We start from the raw sequence: 7,109 nt of genomic DNA on the forward strand, positions 1-7,109 counted from the left end.
CATCATTAACTATAAATACAGTACAGATATCTCATAAATCATCCCTTATTCCTAGTAAACATAAGAGTCTTTAGAGTCTTAATTATTGTCCAACTTCCCTGAAAACCCATTTGGCCTATGCATTATATACAATATACAGATTGGAAACATTAATCTAAAAAAAAAAAAAAAAAAAAAAAATCAAAATAAAATATAGTTATTTTATCACACTTTCCGATGTAACAAAATACTTACAAAATTACACTCATGCGCAATATCATCAGTTCATCGGTTCTCAATTCGGACGCGTCCGACAGAAACGATTCTCGGTTGAGTGTACTGGTGATCCGAAAAACGAAGCAACCGGTTCTTGACTCGAGAACGAGAACTGCTCCAGCAGTGGGCGTGTTCGTTCATTATCTGGCTCGGCTGGGTGTTCATCTTCAGTTCTCTCTTCACAGCAGTTCAGTCAGTGTACTGTTTGAGTAAATGAATTACCCCGGGATATTGGTTTATTCTGACTCAGAGGGAGTGTCAGTCACGTTAAAAAAAGTTAACAGTTTAAGTAATTTGTGGATTTATGCTTATTGGAGACGTGAACCGTTTCAAACGATTCAGTTCGATTTGGTGAACTGGTTCAACCGGTTCACTAAGAAGAACCGGTTAAATTGAACGATTCGTTCACGAATCGGCCATCACTACATTCGGCTTCATGCTGAATCACGAATGCGCAGTATCATCAGCTCCTCGGTTCTCGAATCGGATGCGTCCGAAAGAAACGGTTTTCGGTTCAGTTTACTGATGATCTGAAAACTGATACAACTGGTTCTTGACTCGAGAACGAGAATCGCTCAAAACCCGGGTAGGAAAATCTGACAGGGTAGGATAAAATGTCAGGACACCGGCACATGCTGCAGTTCAGTGTCATCAGCTGCTCTACTCGTGTTCATGTTCTGTTTACTACAAACTCAGTTTGTGAATCTGTCATCATTAACTATAAATACAGTAAAGATATTTCATAAATCATCCCTTATTCATATTAAACATGGAGTCTTTAGAGTCTTAATTATTGTCCAACTTCCCTGAAAACCCCTTTGGCCCATACCAGAGCCATATAGAGTGAGAGTTGCGACAACTCCATTGACTCCAATGGAACGCTTTTTTTACAGCAATGGCGGCTCGTGGAGTCTCTCAATAGTTCCCGGAAGTAGCAGCAAACCGATGCCGCGCCGTAGAGATGCAGCAGAACAAACCGTTTGCGACGCACTTTTAACAGGTAAGACGTTTAAATAATTAGATTGAATATTATCAGTACATCTTAATAACAATAAATTGCAAATTAACCTTCTAGTAGATAATCACTCATTAAATGAGTAGATTTAAGGTTTGTTATCAGATAACTAACAGATTAGGCTAGGACTGGAGCTGAATAAAGTTAGTAACGAACACCCTAATAATTGTAAAATCTGTTCTCATAATTCAGTTTCATCCATCGTGTTTGCAATTAGAAAAAAAGGAGTATAAACATTTTTTTGCAGGGTGGGGAAAGTTAGCTAACGTTACATAGCCTATTACGTTAGTTCAATATAACGTGTGACAGCGGTGAGTGGAAGTGGTAAAAATGAGGTTATAAAGTTTGTTCCTTATTACACGTATTAAATCACTTAATAATAAAATGCACCCTATTGATATACATTTAGAGTGAATTGAGTTTGCAAAAACATGGGTGGAGTGTTTTTAGTCATTGTGATTCATTTACTATTACCTGTCTATATTATATAATAATACTGTATTATATACTTAAACTTGTTAGTGTATAAAAGTAACATACTGTAACATTCTGTGGGTTCTGGTGGGTGGAGGATTAGTGGTGCCACTGAACTGTTCTGTGATGGAGCATCAGTGATGATGCAGGTCAGGAGAGCTGAGGGGACCTTTTTTTTTGATAGCTGAATTTTCATTATTTTTCTTAGTGCTGCCTTTGCATTGCTTGATCTTTATTTTTTTTTCTTGTCTCTTAAATTTTTTAAATAGACCCAGGTAACTGGCTGATGGTTCACTGGAATGCTGGCTGACTTGCTGCTGGCTGACTGGGCAGTGTCAGCTGTCCCTGTCTCTCCTCTCTAGCCATGTCCTTTTTCTTCACTCTCACTTTCTCTTCTCTGAGTGTCCTCGTTCTTTTTTCCTCAACCTTTGAAACTGATAGAGGTAGAATACATGGTTTTGCTAATTTTAAATATTGAAAATATCACATCACTTTACTAGTACGAGTTTGTACTTATTATATATGTATCACCTGAAATAATATAGCTGTAATCAGTAGGCATTTCTTGTATGTTCACAGGTCTAGGGGTGCATCGTGGAGCAGGGCCCTCCTCTTTTTGACCACAGGACAATGTACAAAGATTGTGTGAATAGCATCTGGTCTCAGCCTACTCTTGAATTTTTTGGTCATGACAAATTGCTTTGCCTCAATTTGTCTGCATACTGACTTCAGTTTAGTTTCCACACACACCTTTTTTTTTGTCTACGCACATACAGTACATATCACATGGTGGTTAAATGCACAGTTATAGGTAACACTGATGTCTCCCTGCAATGTCTCACCATGAGTCTCAGCTCCCTGGGTTTTGCAAGGGTTTGCTTGTTCCTTATTTCTAGTAAAACATTGTCAATGTAAAAAAGTGCAAATAAATGTAAGTATAATTACCTAACAATTTTTTGTTGTTGTAATTTTTATTTGTATTTAGATTGCTCCTGCTGACTTGAGCCAACCATTATTTTCTCCTCTCTGTCAGCTGGGAAGCCATACATTCGCACACCTTTCTCTGACTGAGTGGAGCATCCCCATGCAGCACAGTAAACCACGGTGGAGACTATGCAAGGACAACATGAAAGAAAGGACACATACAAAATGCTTGTCATGCTATTAAATTTATTAGAAATGTATTCATGAATTGCTGTAAATAGTTAATTGTATAATTACAACTTAAAATAACTGTTTTCTATTTTAAAATGGAATATACTCCTGTGATGCCAACCTGAATTTTCAGCATCATTACTTTTGAATGGCAGTGTACATGTTTATATACGAGTATGCTTAAGTTGTTTTAAACCTGAATATATTGTGTACATGAATAAGTATTGTAAGAATTATACTATATATAATAGGTATATTATTTATAATACATAATTATATTACTATATGTAATTGTAAGAATTATAAACAGTAAGCTTCATTTTACATTTATTTAACATGCTAATTACTGCTGCTAACAGTTAATTGACCCATAGTGCGGTGCGAGCTGAAAATCACCTGTCACCAGCCTGTCTCTGTACTACCTGAAAGTCATCAATATGACATGAGTTAACATGAGATCAGTGAAAAAATGGACAATATGTAACGTAAAAAGGCAACAGGAACCCGTGTTTATAAAACTTAACGTTAGCCTGAAATACGTTTTTAAAATAACAGTAATTGAACACTAATCCTCAAATATTACCCGATTTGATATTTTAAAAGCAACATCGCTGTAACTACATACTCATGCTACATACATATGTCAGTGTGTTGTATAAATATATAAAATAAATGCATTTATTGACTCCTTATTACCAGAAATCGCAGTTCTGTCACTCTATCAGTTTGAATGGCCCCCAACGCACTTCCTGGAACTATTTGAAGTCTACACGAATCACGTGACAACCAAACATTTCGAACTTCCGTTGTCGCAACTCTCTCTCTATATGGCTCTGGCCCATACATAATCTACAATATACAAATTAGAAACATGTAGCCCCTATTTAAAAAAAAAACGTATATATATATATATATTTTTTTTTTTTTTAGTTTTTTTTTTTTTTTTTTTAGTTTTATCACACTTTCCGATGTTTAACAAAATACTTGAAAAATTACACGCATGCGCAGTATCATCAGTTCATCGGTTCTCAAATCGGACGCCTCCGAAAGAAACGGTTTTCGGTTCAGTGTACTGGTGATCCGAAAACAGATGCAACCGATAACCAAAGACAGCAGCAGCAACCAACAGATGCTGCACAGCTCAGCATTGCAGGATTTGCAAGACCAGAACTGACCAAACAAGCAATGCAACTTTATGATGCAAGTTCTCCAAGACAACAAGAAATTCATAATGTCATCATTAAGGATCTCCTCATTGGCTGCACTTTACCTCTGTCAAATGTGGGGGAGAGGCATTAAATAACTGAAATGTCATCTTTAACTGGAGGACAATATAGTGTGATACAATAATAAAATAGGTTCATTTGTATTTTCATGCACTTGTAATACAATAAAACCTTTGAAAACTTTTTTGATAGGAAACTAGTTCTGTTGACATAAAATAAAAATGTTCAATGGCAATGACTAGATGTAACAGTGGTATTTTTTTTATTACATTTTTATATTGCCATTGGTTTAATGGGTTGAAAGGTTAAAATATTAATAGAATGTAAAAATGTACAATACCAATTTATAATCTTTTTTAATTTAATTACTTTCTGGACTCGGGCGGACTCGACTCGGACTCGGCCTTTAAGAACTCGGACTTGAGTCCAACTTGGCCCCTTTTGGACTCGGACTCGGACTTGGACTCGATGTTTGTGGACTTGGTCTTGACTCGTACTCGACAAAGGTGGACTCGGACCCAACTCTAGCAATCACTAATAAAAAGGCCGCTGCTCTCTTGTTTGTGAGAGCAGGCTAAACGCCAGATAATGTCTGAGTTGTGAGTCTTTTAATCCTTCGTCATGTACCGGTAACCTAGCTCTAATTGAGATGGCAGCGCCAACAGGTTATGGGCCCAGTAAAGAGTTTGGGAACCGATGGAATCGTTTATGTTTCGACGGAGAGGAAAAGAATTACGAACTGTGGGAAACCAAGTTCCTGGCACATTTGCGTCTTCTGGGTTTGAAATCCATCATATTGAGTGAAGCACCGGCCGTGAATGATGAGGGTGCGGAGGAGAGAGACGACAGTAAAAATGAAGAGGTATATGCAGTTCTGATCCAATTATTAGATGACAAGAGTATGTCGCTTGTGATGAGAGAGGCTGCGGATGATGGCAGAAAGGCATTGCAGATTTTGAGAGATCACTACGCTGGTAAGGGGAAGCCACGTGTGATAAGTTTGTATACGGAGTTGACATCTCTTCAGAAAGGTGTAAACGAAACCGTTACAGATTACATTATTCGTTCAGAGACTGCAATTACAGCATTGCGGAATGCGGGAGAGACTTTGAGCGATGATTTATTGACTGCCATGATTCTAAAGGGTTTGCCCGATACTTTCAAACCATTCTCTATTTTTATTACGCAGAGTGATGAAAAACTAACATTTGCTGACTTTAAAGCGAAACTGAGGAGCTATGAAAGCACCGAGAAGTTCGGCATTGCTAGTTCGGGAGAGGACAGCATAATGAAAATTAAAGGAAGGGATAATTGGTGTATGAGACTCACCTGTTACAATTGCGTCCGGAAGGGTCACAAAGCAGCGGAGTGCACGGTGGTTGCTGGGGAGCGCGGGGAACGGAGACAATGGTGTAGTTTCTGTAAAAGCACCTCACATATAGACGTGCACTGTCGTCGAAGAAAGCGGGATAAAGTGAAGCAAACGGTGGACGAAGAGGAGGATCACACATTTGCGTTTATGGTGGAGCAGGTGAATAAAGTCCCGGATGATGGCGTGGAAATGAAAGGTCTCATGGTGGATTCTTGAGTTACTAAACCTATCGTTACGGACCTTGAGAAGTTCGTTGATTTCGATTTAAGTTTCAAGCCACAGAGCCACATTCTGGAGCTGGCTGATGGAAAACGGGCCAGTGGAATCGCGATGAAGAAGGGCACCGCTAAATTGCGTTTGAGAAATAGCAATGGTCGCATTGTGGACATGATGTTGACGTAGGCACTTTATGTGCCATCATTTTCTCAAGACATCTTTTCTGTCAAAACGGCAATTTCACACGGAGCGACAGTAATCTTCAGGGACAGAACCGACTCATTCACAAAAATGGTACAACTTTTGATATTCATATGTATGACCGACTGTTTTATTTGAGTACTGTTGTTAATGAGATTGAGTGTAACGCGTGCTATGATATTCAGACATGGCATGAAATACTGGGTCATTGTAATTATGAGGATGTGTTAAAGTTGGAGAATGTTACAGAAGGGATGAAAATAAGAGGTAAAATTGACAGATCCATTTTGAAATGTGAAGTGTGTGTAAAAGGCAAATTTGCTCAGAACAGAAATGGAGATCTAGATGAGAAAGCAAAAGATGTGTTTGCACGTCTTCATGCAGATCTGGCTGGTCCTATAGAACCAGCAGGAAAAGATGGTTTCAGATTTGCCTTAGCATTCACAGATGACTATTCAGGAGCTGTCTTTACCTATTTTTTTAAATAGCCACCGAGAAATTCATTGCTGATATTGCACCGTATGGTAAGATTACATGTACAGTATTGTTCAAAATAATAGCAGTACAATGTGACTAACCAGAATAATCAAGGTTTTTCGTATATTTTTTTATTGCTACGTGGCAAACAAGTTACCAGTAGGTTCAGTAGATTCTCAGAAAACAAATGAGACCCAGCATTCATGATATGCACGCTCTTAAGGCTGTGCAATTGGGCAATTAGTTGAATTAGTTGAAAGGGATGTGTTCAAAAAAATAGCAGTGTGGCATTCAATCACTGAGGTCATCAATTTTGTGAAGAAACAGGTGTGAATCAGGTGGCCCCTATTTAAGGATGAAGCCAACACTTGTTGAACATGCATTTGAAAGCTGAGGAAAATGGGTCGTTCAAGACATTGTTCAGAAGAACAGCGTACTTTGATTAAAAAGTTGATTAGAGAGGGGAAAACCTATAAAGAGGTGCAAAAAATGATAGGCTGTTCAGCTAAAATGATCTCCAATGCCTTAAAATGGAGAGCAAAACCAGAGAGACGTGGAAGAAAACGGAAGACAAGAATCAAAATGGATAGAAGAATAACCAGAATGGCAAAGGCTCAGCCAATGATCACCTCCAGGATGATCAAAGACAGTCTGGAGTTACCTGGAAGTACTGTGACAGTTAGAAGACGTCTTGTGTGAAGCTAATCTATTTTCAAAA

The 7,109-nt window shown here is 38.3% G+C and overlaps 1 long non-coding RNA gene across 1 annotated transcript; it reads left to right on the forward strand.

Annotated features, from left to right (window-relative positions):
* Positions 1 to 2,100: 2,100 nt before the first annotated feature.
* On the forward strand, positions 2,101 to 2,390 carry LOC113081884 (uncharacterized). Its single transcript, XR_003282364.1, has 2 exons — positions 2,101 to 2,187; positions 2,324 to 2,390. It is a non-coding gene; the product is annotated as an uncharacterized LOC113081884 (long non-coding RNA).
* Positions 2,391 to 7,109: the final 4,719 nt, after the last annotated feature.

Source organism: Carassius auratus, unplaced genomic scaffold (assembly GCF_003368295.1).
Source record: "Carassius auratus strain Wakin unplaced genomic scaffold, ASM336829v1 scaf_tig00035191, whole genome shotgun sequence".
Lineage (NCBI taxonomy): Eukaryota > Metazoa > Chordata > Actinopteri > Cypriniformes > Cyprinidae > Carassius > Carassius auratus.